Source organism: Heterodontus francisci, chromosome 3, assembly GCF_036365525.1.
Source record: "Heterodontus francisci isolate sHetFra1 chromosome 3, sHetFra1.hap1, whole genome shotgun sequence".
NCBI classification, from domain to species: Eukaryota; Metazoa; Chordata; class Chondrichthyes; order Heterodontiformes; family Heterodontidae; genus Heterodontus; species Heterodontus francisci.
Genome location: NC_090373.1, coordinates 194,109,431 through 194,121,539, shown reverse-complemented (window position 1 = coordinate 194,121,539; position 12,109 = coordinate 194,109,431). Strand labels below are relative to the sequence as shown.

At 47.4% G+C, this 12,109-nt stretch overlaps 1 protein-coding gene across 1 annotated transcript in view; it reads right to left on the bottom strand.

The window, feature by feature from the left end:
- LOC137367175 (dynein axonemal heavy chain 6-like) overlaps positions 1–12,109 on the bottom strand; it is a 1,370,791-nt gene that overhangs the window by 1,227,408 nt on the left and 131,274 nt on the right. The window lies entirely within an intron of this gene.

Below are 12,109 nucleotides of genomic sequence, written 5' to 3'. Positions count from 1 at the left end.
TCTCCTCATCTCAGTCCTGAAAGGTTTACCCCGTATCCTTAGACTATGACCCCTGGTTCTGGACTCCCCACCATTGGGAACATCCTTCCTGCATCTACCCTGTCAAGTCCTGCAAGAATTTTATAGGTTTCTATGAGATCCCCCCACCACGCCCACCCCACTCTTCTGAACTCCAGCGAATATAATCCTAACCGACTCAATCTCTCCTCATATGTCAGTCCCGCCATCCCAGGAATCAGTCTGGTAAACTTTCGCTGCACTCCCTCTATAGCAAGAACATCCTTCCTCAGTTAAGGAGATCAAAACTGCACACAATATTCCAGGTGTGGCCTCACCCAGGCCCTGTATAATTGCAGCAAGACATCCCTTCTCCTGCACATGAATTCTCTCGCTGTGAAGGCCAACATACCATTTGCCTTTTTTACCACCTGTTGCACCTGGATGCTTACCTTCAGTGACTGGTGTACGAAAACACCCAGGTCTCGTTGCATATTCCCCTCTCTCAGTTTATAGCTGTTCAGGTAATAATCTGCCTTCCTGTTTTTGCTACCAAAGTGGATTAGCTCATATTTATCCACATTATACTGCATCTGCCATGCATTTGCCCACTCACTTAACTTGTCAAATCACCCTGAAGCCTCTCTGCATCCTCCTCACAACTCACCCTCCCACCCAGTTTTGTGTCATCTGCAAATTTGAAGATATTACATTTAGTTCCCTCATCTAAATCATTAATGTATATTGTGAATAGCTGGGGTCCTAGCACCAATCCCTGCGGTACCCCACTAGTCACTGCCTGCCATTCGGAAAAAGACCCGTTTATTCCTACTCTTGTTTCCTGTCCGCCAACCAATTTTCTATCCATCGCATTACACTACCCCCAATCCCACGCGCTTTAATTTTACATGCTAATCTCTTATGTGGGACATTGTCGAAAGCCTTCTGAAAGTCCAAATAAACCACATCCACTGGCTCCCCCTCATCAACTCTACTAGTTACATCCTCGAAGAATTCTAGATTTGTCAAGCATGATTTCCCTTTTGTAAATCCATGCTGACTCTGTATGATTCTCCCACTGTTCTCCAAGTGCTCTGCGATAAAATCTTTGATAATGGACTCTAGTATTTTCCCCCCTACTGACGTCAGGCTGACTGGTCTATAATTCCCTGCTTTCTTTCTACCTCCCTTTTTAAATAGTGGGGTTACATTAGCTACCCTCCAATCTGCAGGAACTGTTCCAGCGTCTATAGAATCTTGGAAGATGACCACCAATTCATCCACTATTTCTCGGGCCACTTCCTTAAGTACTCTGGGATGCATACCATCAGGCCCTGGGAATTTATCGGCCTTCAATCCCATCAATTTCCCCAACACCATTTCTCTACTAATACTGATTTCCTTCAGTTCCTCCCTCTCACTAAACCCTGTGTTCCCCAACATTTCTGGTATGATATTTGTGTCCTCCTTTGTGAAGACAGAACCAAAGTATGCATTTAGTTGGTCAGCCATTTCTTTGCTCCCCATAATAAATTCCCCTCTTTCTGATTGTAAGGGACCTACATTTGTCTTCACCAATCTTTTTCTCTTCACATACCTGGAGAAACTTTTACAGTCAGTTTTTATGTTCCCCACAATCTTACTCTCGTACTCTATTTTCTCCTTCTTAATCAATCCCTTGGTCCTCCTTTGCTGAATTCTAAACTGCTCCCAATCCTCAGGTCTGTTGGTTTTTCTGGCGAATTTATATGCCTCTTCCTTGGATCTAATGCTATCTCTAATTTCCCTTGTAAGCCATGGTTTGGCTACCTTTCCCGTTTTACTCTTGCGCTAGACAGGAATAAACAAATGTTGCAGTTCATCCATGCGCTCTTTAAATGTTTGGCATTGCCTATCAACCATCATCCCTTTAAGTAATGTTTCCCAATCCATCATAGCCAACTCGCACCTCATACCTTCGTAGTTTCCTTTATTATCAGGACCTTAGTCTCAGAATCAACTACGTCACTCTCCATCTTGATGAAAAATTCTATCATATTATGGTCGCTCATCCCCAAGAGGTCTCACACAACTAGATTATCAATTATTCCTCTCTCATTACACAATACCCAGTCTAGGATGGCCTGTTCTCTAGTTGGTTCCTCAACGTATTGGTCCAGTAACCATCCCATATATACTCCATGAATTCCTCCTCTACGGTATTGTGACTAATTTGATTTGCCCAATCTATGTGCAGATTAAAGTCACCCATAATTACAGATGTTCCTTTAGCCTCTTGCTCTGCCTGGTGGTCACCCATTCCCTTCCTACCTGTGGAGTCTGAGCCTGTGGTGTGACCACCTCTCTATACGTGCTATCCACGATACTCTCCAGCTCGTGGATGCTCCACAGTGTCCCCAGCAGTTGCTCCAGCTCTGAAACCCGGGCTTCCAGGAGCTGCGGAGAGAGGTTCCTATGAGCTTTGAGAGGGAGGATGCGTGCCACATCTGGGGTCCCTCCTCAGGGGGATTCCAATGTGGACACCGGTTCATCAGCCCCTCCACCGGTGAGTCCAGCTCCAGCAGCCATGATGTCTGAGGAAAGTCCTGCACTGGTGCAGGACTCACTCAGGCAGCCGGTGCCCTCCAGGCCTCAGGTGCCCAGAGGATAACTGCCGAAGTCATCCAAAGCCATAGGGAGTCCTAATCAGCAGCCTACCTCCAGTCAAGCTGCTAGCGCAGAAGTGGCACCGCGAAGGAGCACCCGCAAATGTTTCAAAAAGACACCATGACACAGTGGGTTTTCTTAGGTGACATGCCTATGTATTAATTTTTTCTCACTCAATGTGCTTTTCTAACATGCGTTTCCTTTCTATTGTGTGAATGACGCATGCCAGCATGTACTGAACATGTCTCCTCCCATTACATCATTGACCTGACAGAACTGCAAATGTATGGAATAACATCATTGCCGTGCCAGTATGAGTGATGTGGCACTGTACAGATGCAGTCACATGGGCAATGGTTCAGACAGCTGCTGACAGTAATGGTGGAGACACAGATGCAGAAGACTGCACAGCAGATGAAGGACAGTGGTGTGTGACGTGGGGAACATATGGTGCACTTCAGGGATTGTAGAAGCACTCAGCAATAAGCCGTTATCGTGCATCTGTTGCTCGCTGCTCGCCATATATGCACTGCATCGATGGCCTCCATTTTTCAATGTGGGTATGCTGCTGCAAGCCCTCTGTTTCCTCATTGTCTGAGGATGTCTCCTGCTCCTGTCTCTCATCAACCTTCAAGGCCTCTGTCGCGCAAAGTTGTGCAGAGCACAGCATACAGCAATGAGGAAGGGGGGGTGAAAGGTTATCGGGGGTAGGTGGTAATGTGGAGAAATCAGTTCAGCCATGAACTTATTGAATGGCGGAGCAGGCTCGAGGGGCCAAGTGTCCTACTCCTGCTCGTAATTCGTATGTTCGTATGTTCGATACATGCAACCCTTTCTGGTGCATACTGTAGGGCCATACCTAATCTATCCAGGCAGCAGAAGCACATCTTCAGCATGCCAATGGCTTGTTCGGTGGTAGCTCATGTCAAGCCGTGGCAGGCATTGTATTTCTCTTCTGCATCACTGGTGGGGTTTCTCACCGACGTCAAGAGCCATGGCTGAAACGATCTGAGCCGGTGCAGTGAAGAGCAGTGGAACCTGGGACTGGCGCAGGATGAAGGAGTCATGACAGCTGCCTGGAAAGTAGGCACATACTTGCATTAAGTGCTTCCTGTGGTCACATACTAGCTGCATGTTGAGCAAGTAGAAGCCCTTTCTATTTAGGTATGTGGCTGGTTGCCCAGCTGGAGCCTTGATGGCCACATGCGTGCAGTCTATGACCCTTTGCACCTGTGGGAATCTTGCAATGGACCCAAATCCAAGGGCCCACTGGGCCTGATACTCAAGGTCTGTCATGAAGCGAGCACAGTCACCGGCCCTCCTGTACAAGGCATCGGTGACCTCCCTGATACAGCGGTGTACTGCTGACTGTGAAATCCCACATAGGTCGCTGGAATGATGCGGAGGCGTAGAATTTAAGAGCCACTGTCACTTTGAGGTCCACAGACATAGGGTATCCACCAAAGCCCGTCAGCTGCAGGTCATCATTCAACAGTGCACAGAAATGTGTCACCGCCTCTCTCGACATCCACAAACGCCTCTGACACTGACGCACCGACATCTGCAGGTTATGTCATGCGGAACCTGTCGACCCGTTGTCTTCTGTAGCCTCGAATGCGGCTTGGTGGCTGCTGCTGCTCGCGTCTGGGAACTTCCACGTGGGCTGCGCCTGCCTTTTGGTTCCACCTCCGGCACATATAGCTCCTCATGGCACATGGATCAATAAAGATAGGGTGGACCATCCCCATCTCTAAGCTGGATCTCAACTTCAGTAGGTCAATGGCACCTATCAGTGAATTGCTGCTTCAGCTGTGTTCCAGCATCACCTATATGGTATGGCATGACCTTGCCCATCTTAGCTTTAAATAAGAGTGAGGCAGCATGACCACAGTCATATTATTGCAGTTGCTTGGATTGGCCCACCAGCGACATGACCTTAAAGCGGCTATGCTTTGTCATCCACATCCCTCATAAAGGAGTCATGGACTGCCATTGTTTCCTCCCTCCGCCCAAGCATTCATGGGCGCAGAGTGGCCCCCTTAACAGAACAAAGATACGAGGTACCTCTCTTCAAAACTGCAGGGTTGAGACCCCTTCACATCAGCACCCACTCACCTCCCTTCATGAATGCAGATTTCAGACCCCCTTCACAACACACGCCCACCCACCTTCACAGGCTCCGAGGAACTGACACCTCGGTGCCGCCGGCTTTTATCGGACGTGAAAGTGAAGGCACACGAATGCTGCACGTCCTGCTGAAGATCGTGAACTGATGGCTGAATAGCAACGGCATACATAATAATGTATGGTAAGCAGCTCTTTACATATTCAAATCCAGGTCTCTTCGCCGAGTGGCGGGGGGGGGGGGGGGGGGCGGCACGGAGACTCGCTACTGTCAGGAGGATCGGGCCGGGTCCTCCCTGCGTCAAGATCCGTGGCAGGCCTCTGCCGCAACCATCTTCCGGCCCACCCCGCCATGCTGTGGGCTTGGTAAAATCCAGCCCTTGCTTTGTGCAATTGGCTGTCTTGCTCACTTATATAATAAAAGGGACCACATTTCAAAAGTAACTCACTGGATGCAATGTTCCAAGGACAATGAGGAGTTAGTTCTTTGTTTCCTGGCCTGTATTTGATTAACCGAAAATATTGGGAAATGCAACAAGTGATGGGAGTAACACTTTGGAAAAATAGTTCATCAGGATCCCCTACATCACCATTAAAATGTGTTTCGTTCGCAGCCTCAAAGGATCGCTCCAAAACTGTCCGAGCAGCATATTCTTTCTCTGTCTGTCTACATTTACAACTATTCTAAGCAAGGATATTCATTAGAGCCAACTGGTGAACCAGAAAAAGCAACAGTTGAGGGGGGCTTCTCAATCTTGTCAGGGAACACTGCACATGATCATCTTACATGTACCACAGTAAAACCTCTGGTACCCGCCAGGATGCAAGGGTCTCCTGGGTAGATAATGGAACTTACAACTCTGGCCTTACAGCTTTAGTACAGCAATACTCAAGCAAAGGATAAGACAAACACAGTACAAATAGCAAAAACAAATGCTGTGGTTTTATTCAGCAGGAAATACAAGTAACGGAAAAAGCTGTATAATAATGGAACATCTGGCTTTCATCTGTGAAATTCTGGCAGATAATAATGTGGATAATGAAATTTCCTTGCAGTCGTATAGTAATGTTCAAGCTATTGGGAGAAAAGACTGGATCATATTGAGCGAAATAACTCTCTTTGTAGCCCAGGACTGAACTAACGCTGCTATATCAGAACCTTACTTGCTTTCTTTTAATGAGTCTTGCCTCATTTTTGTTTATTCATTCAGAGGATGTGGGCATCGCTCGAAAGATCAGCACTTATTGCCCATCTCTAACCGCCCATAAGAAGTGGGTGGCGAGCTGCCTTCATGAATAGTTGCAGTCCATGTGGTGCAGGTACACCCACAGTGCTGTTAGGGGGGGGAGGTCTAGGATTTTGACACAGTGGCAGTGAAGGAATGACAACAGATATCCATGTCAGCATAGTGTGTGACTTGGAGGGGAACTTGCAGGTAGTGATGCAGCCATGTGCTTGTTGCCTTGGTTCTTCTAGGTGGTTAAGGATACAGGTTTGGAAGGTACTGTCGAAGGAGCTTTGGTAAGTTGCTGTAGTGCATCTTGTAGATGATATACAGTGCTGCCATGCTGCACCGGTGGTGGAGGGAGTGAATGTTTAAGGTGGTGGATGGGGTGCCAATCAAGTGGGATCCTTTGAACTGGATGGTGTCAAGCTTCTTGAGTGTTGCTGGAGCCATACTCATCCAGGCAAGTGGAGAGTACTCCATCATGCTTCTGACAGTCCCTTGTGGATGGTGAACAGGCTTTGAGGAGTCGGGAGGTGAGTTACTCACTACAGCACCTCATGGATGCCCAGTTTTGAGTTGCTAGATCTGTTTGAAACCTATCCCATTTAGCATGACACACCACGCAATGGTGGTTACCCTCAGTGTGAAGACGGGACGTCGTCTCCACAAGGACTCTGCGGTGGCCACTCCTACCAATACTGTCGTGGATAGATGCATCTTGGTGAGGACAAGGTCAAGTCGTTTCTTCCCCTCTTGTTGGTTCCCTCACCACCTGCTGCAGACCCAGTCTGGCAATTAACCTTTTAGGACTCGGCCAGTTCGGTCAGTAGTGGTGCTACCAAGCCACTCTTGGTGATGGACATTGAAGTCCCCCACCCAGGGAACAATTAGTGTTCAACATGGAGAAGCACTGAATCATCAGCTGATTGGGGTGATAGGTGGTAATCACCTTGCCCATGTTTGATCGGATGCCATGGGACTTCATGGGGTCCAGAGTCGATGTTGAGGACTCCCAGGGTAACTCCCTCCCTCTGTATACTACTGTGCCGCCACCTCTGGTGGGTCTGTCCTGCCGGTGGGACAGGACATATCCAGGGATGGTGATCGTGGTGTCTGGGACATTGTCTGCATCCTCAGTGAAGCTCAGTACGTGAATGCAAAAGACAAGGCTGCAGTGTTTGTAACCATCTTCAGCCAGAAGTGCTGCACTGATGATCCATTTTGGCCTCCTCCTTAAGTCCCCAAGCACTTTTTTTTATTCATTCAGGGGAGTGGCAAGGCCAGCATTTATTGCCCATCCTTAATTGCCCTTGAGAAGGTGGTGGTGAACTGCCTTCTTGAACTGCTGCAGTCCTTGGGGTGTAGGTACACCAACAGTGCTTTTAGGAAGGGAGTTCCAGGAGTTTGACCCAGCTACAGTGAAGGAATAGCGATATCGTTCCAGGTCAGGATGGTGTGTGGCTTGGAGAGGAACTTGCAGGTGGTGGTGCTCCCATGCATCTGCTGCCCTTGTCCTTCTAGGTAATAGAGGTCACAGGTTTGGTAGGTTCTGTCAAAGGAGCCTTGGTACGTTGCTGCTGTGCATTTTGTAGATGGTACACACTGCTGCCACTGTGCATTGGTGGTGGAGGGAGTGAATGTTGAAGGTAGTGGATGGGGTGACAATCAAGTGGGCTCCTTAGTCTTGGATGGTGTCAAGCTTCTTGAGTGTTGTTGGAGCTGCGCTCATCCAGGCAAGTAGAGAGTATTCCATCACACTCCCAGCTTGTGCCTTGTAGATGGTAGACAGGCATTGGGGAGACAGAACGTGAGTTACTCGCTGCAGAATTCCTGGCCTCTGACCTGCTCTTGTAACCACAGCGTTTATGTGGCTGGTCCAGTTCAGTTTCTAGTCAATTGTGACCCCCAAGATAGTGGGGGATTCAATGATGGTAATGCTATTGACCATCAAGGGGGGGATGGTTAGGTTCACTCTTATTTGAGATGGTCATTGCCTGGTACTTGTGTGGCGCGAATGTTACTTGCAACTTATCAGCCCAAGCCTGGATGTTGTCCAGGTTTTGCTGCATATGGACATTGTCTGCTTCTGTATATGAGGTGTCACAAATGAAGCTGAACATTGTGCAATCATCAGCAAACCTCCCCTTAGGATGGAGGGAAGGCCATTGATGAAGTAGCTGCAGATGGTTGGGCCTAGGACACTATCCTGAGAAACTCCTGCAGTGGTTTCCTGGGACTGAAATGATTGACCTCCAACAACCACAACCATCTTCCTTTGTGCTAGGTATGACTCCAACCAATGGAGAGTTTTGCCTCTAATTACCATTGACTCCAGTTTTGCTAGGGCTCCTTGATGCCATACTCGGTCAAATGCTGTCTTGATGTCAAGGGCAGTCACTCTCACCTCACCTCTGGAGTTCAGCTCTTTTGTCCATGTTTGGACCAAGGCTGTAATGAGGTCAGTTGAGTGGCCCTAGCAGAATCCAAACTGAGCGTCAGTGAGAAGGTTATTGCTGAGCAAGTGCTGCTTGATAGCACTGTTAATGACCACTTTCCATCACTTTTGTGATGCGAGTAGACTGATAGGGCGGGTTGGATTTGTCCTGCTTTTTGTGCACAGGACATACTGAGGCAATTTTCCACATTGCTGGGTAATGCCAGTTTTGTACTGGAACAGCTTGGCCAGGGCACTGCTAGTTCTGCAGCACAAGTCTTCAGTACTATTGCTGGAATGTTTTCAGGGCTCATAGCCTTTGCAGTATCCAGTGCCTTCAGCTGTTTCTTGATATCACATAAGTGAATCAGATTGGCTGAAGATTGGCAACTGTGATGCTGGGGACCTCAGGAGGAGGCCGAGATGGATCATCCACTCGGCACTTCTGGCTGAAGATGGATGCAAATGCTTCAGCCTTGTCTTTTGCACTGATGTGCTGGGCTCCCCCATCATTGAGGATGGGGATATTTATGGAGCCTCCTCCTCCTGTAAGTTGTTTAATTATCCACCACCATTCACGACTGGATCTGGCAGGACTGTAGAGCTTAGATCTGATCCGTTGGTTGTGGGATCGCTTAGCCCTGTCTATTGCCTGCTGCTTCTGCTATTTGGCATGCATGTAGTCCTGTGTTGTCACTTCACCAGGCTGACACTTCATTTTTAGGTATGCCTGATTATGCTCCTGGCATGCCCTCCTGCACTCTTCATTGAATCAGGTTTGCTTCCCCGGCTTGATGGTTATGGTAGAGTGCAGGATATGCCGAGCCACGAGCTTACAGATTGTGGTTGAATACAATTCTGCTGCTCTGTCTATAGCATGCTGTTGTGCAATTTAGCATGCCTGTAGTCCTCCGTTGTAGCCTCACCAGGTTGGCATCTCATTTTTAGGTATGTCTGATGCTGCACCTGACACGTTCTCCTTAACTCCTCATTGAACCAGGGTTGGTCCCCTGGCCTGATGGTAATTATAGAGTGAGGGATATGCTGGGCCATGAGGTTACAGATTTTCATTCAATGAGATCATGGCTGATCTGATACAACACAGAAAGAGGCCATTCAGCCCACGTGCCTGTGCTGGCTCTTTGAAAGAGCTATCCAATTAGTCCCATTCCCCTGCTCTTTTCCCCACAGCCCTGCATCTTTTTTTCCTTTTTAAGTACATACCCATTTTCCTTTTGAAAGTTAACACTGAATCTCTTCCCCCATGCTTTTAGGCAATGCATTCAAGATCACAACAACTCACAATGTAAAAAATAATTTTCCTTATCTCCTCCCTGACTTTTTTGCCAATTATTTTAAGTTTGTATCTTCTGATTACCAACACTCCTTCCAGGGGAAATGTTTTTTTCCTAACAAAATCCCTCATGATTTTGAACACTTCTTTCAAATTTCCCCTTAACCTTCTCTGCTCTAAGGAGAAGAACTCCAGCTTCTCCAGTCTCTGCACAAAACTGAAGACCTTCATCCCTGATACCATTCTAGTAAATCTCTTCTGCACCTTCTCTAAGGCCTTGACATCCCCCTATAGTGTGGTGCCCAGAACTGGACACAAAATTCCGGTGGTCTAATCAGTGTTTTATAAAAGTTTTGCATAACTTCCTGCTTTTAGAGTCATAGAGTTATACAGCACAGAAACAGGCCCTTCGACCCATCGTGTCTGTGCTGGCCATCAAGCACCTAACTATTCGAATCCCATTTTCCAGCACTTGGCCCACAGCCTTGTATGCTATGGCATTTCAAGTGCTTATCTATCACCTCTTCAGGCAGTGGATTCCAGATTCAAACCAACCTCTGAGTGAAGATTTTTTCCTTAAATCCCCTCTAAACCTCCTTCTCTTTACCTTAATTCTATGCCCCCTGGTTATTGACACCTCCGCTAAGGGAAAAAGTTTCTTCCTATCTAACCTATCAATGCCCCTCATAATTTTGTATACCTCAATCATGTCCTCCCTCAGCCTTCTCTGCTCTAAGGAAAACAACCCTAGCCTTTTCAGTCTCTCTTCATAGCTGAAATGCTCCAGCCCAGGCAACATCCTGGTGAATCTCCTCTGCACCCTCTCTAGGGCAATCACATCCTTCCTATAGTGTAGTGACCAGAACTGTGCACAGTACTCCAGCTGTGGCCTAACCAGCATTTTATACAGCTCCATCATAACCTCCCTGCTCTTATATTCTATGCCTCGGCTAATAAAGGCAAGTATCCCATATGCCTTCCTAACCACCTTATCTGCCTGTGCTGCTGCCTTCAGTGATCTACGGACAAGTACACCAAGGTCCCTCTGACCCTCTGTACTTCCTGGGGTCCTAGCACCCATTGTATATTCCCTTGCCTTGTTAGTCCTCCCAAAATGCATCACCTCTATAACTCCAAACACCTTTGCGCTCTATATCTCTAAAAATAAAGTTAAGGATCACATACGCTTTTTAACAACCTTCTCAACTTGTCCTGCCACCTTCAAGAAGTTTTATGCATGCACCCTCCAGATCTCTCTGTTCCTGCATCCTTCAAGATTGTATTTTTTTTTATTCATTCATGGGATGTGGGCGTCACTGGCTATGCCAGCATTTATTGCCCATCCCTAATTGCCCTTGAGAAGGTGGTGGTGAGCTGCCTTCTTGAACCGCTAAAGTCCATGTGAGGTAGGTACTCCTACAGTGCTGTTAGCTCTCTTCATTCGTCCTAACAAAATTAATTACTTCACACTTCTCTGCATAAAATTTCATCTGCCATGTTTGCTAATGGGCTCTGTGACAGAATGGTGCAATACAAATCTATAGGCCAGGGTGAGAGGGCAAATCTCCCTCTGGAAGCCAGAATTTGAAACAGAGCTCAGATACACTAGTTTTCTGCTCCGTGGAAAAGGAATGCTGCAGATTCTGGTCAGGGTGGAGCGGGCCAGACTTCCAATAGTCCTACACTCAAGACAAGGGCTAGATATGAGGGGAGTTCTCAGGCTACCCTGGGAATTCCTGCACTGGCCCACATTAGGCCCAATGGAACTCCCAAAGCCTGACAGCTGACATGAGCTCCATTCAGGGTCCAGTGAAGGCACAACTGTTACCAAGACAAATAGAATTGATTGTGGTGGGGTTCGTCTACTGTGGGCTGCTTCAAATACATAGATTTACATAGAATTTACAGCACAGAAACAGGCCATTCAGCCCAACAGTTTATGATTCACACAAGCTTCCTCCTACAACTCTTCATTTCACCTATTAGCATATTCTTCTAGAAGTTGTTAGGGGTGGGTGACTTCAACATTCCCTTACAGGCAAGGGTTCTGTCCCGATCACAGTGATGACCCCACTTAGGGCGGAATCTGCACCCATGGACAGCTGGGGGTTCCCCTGGTGGAAAGAGATTCCCAGAACTACGGGCTCCAAACATGGAAAAGTCATTTCAACAGACACAAGCAATGAGCCTATGCCTGTAGCTAACTCACAGCATCTCCAGTAAAAGTCTGAGGACAGTTCAATGGGCTCCTCTTTACATCAGGAAACAACGCAGAATTAGAAATTAAACATTTAGAAATGGAGGTACAAATGTATTCATTCGTTTTTAAAAGACGCCTGAAATGGCTGTGCATGATAAAGGAGTACTGATGTCTTGTGGGTCATA